A 1,173-nucleotide genomic window follows, 5' to 3' on the forward strand; every position below is an offset into this window, starting at 1 on the left:
CACCTTTTTTAAGAAGGCCAAGGTCACCTTGGGGTCTAGAATCATGTCCTTCAGCTGCACCATACCCATACCTCACAGATGACTCTTAGTGGTCCCTTCATAGCAAACCTCTATGTCCAACTCTATACTGGGTCCCTCAGGCTCCCAGCTGCCTGGCTTCAGCCCTTTTTATCTGACTGAGACTCTTCAGCCCAGATCCACTGCCTCAGATCCTAGCTTCCTAGGTCTCAGCTCCAGTAGCTAAGAATGGCCCTCAAGCACCCTGCCTATGGCCTCCTCCACCCCTGCAGCCAAAACCCAGTCCTCCAGTGTTAAGCACTGTCAAAACATAAACACAAGCAAACCACTTTCCAAAAAAAAGTCAACTTGTTTACCACATATCCTAAGCTCCCCTTGTCTTTCTCTTTGCACCCCAAAGGGACTGCTTAGGTATTAGCCAGTCCATCTCCCAAGGTTCTCTACTTCAAGAGATCTACTCCTTGCCGCATGTGGAGTCAGACTACCTGGCTAGTTCCCAGGACCTGTTTTTATGTGCCCTAGAGCTCCACCCCACCTTCCTGTCAGCTGGCTTTCCAGCCACACACAGGGGTTTCCACTCTGATTATCAGCCTATTCCTCCCCACCCTGCCTGTTCTGATCTGCTGCAGTTTAGCTCAGCAACCTCTATGGGTGCATCCAGACAAGCCCTCATGTGCCTCTTGCGGCATCTCAGACTCCTGTGAGATGCCACAAGAGGCACATATGGGAATGAGAAAATGTTCCCTGAGCTGCAAATTTGCAATGTGAGGGCAAAATTAAACCCCTGGATATCCACGGGTCAAAAAACCCCTCAGACAAAAAATGTGGGGCAGGGCATAGTCCCAGATGGTGCTCTGAGGCAACAGGAGGCTGGGTCCTCCACAGAGACTCTCTGGCTGCTAGACACTCTGGTTGGCCCTCACCCTGGTGCTGAAGCATGCTGTCTGCCCATGCAGGGCAGGCAGTGTGCCAGCAGCAGGGAGCTGGACCAGGGACCAGTGCCGGTAAGGGAGCTGGACCAGGGACCAGTGTCAGGGGGATTGGAGGGGGGGGAGGGGACCATGGGGGGAACCCCTGCCCATTCTCTCAGCCCCCTCTGATCCCTGCCCTGCCTGGCCCTAACCCCTGCCTGCCCCCTGAGCCCCCCCCAATCCC

This window comes from Gavialis gangeticus, unplaced genomic scaffold, assembly GCF_001723915.1.
Source record: "Gavialis gangeticus isolate Ggan-Ray unplaced genomic scaffold, GavGan_comp1, whole genome shotgun sequence".
NCBI lineage: Eukaryota > Metazoa > Chordata > Crocodylia > Gavialidae > Gavialis > Gavialis gangeticus.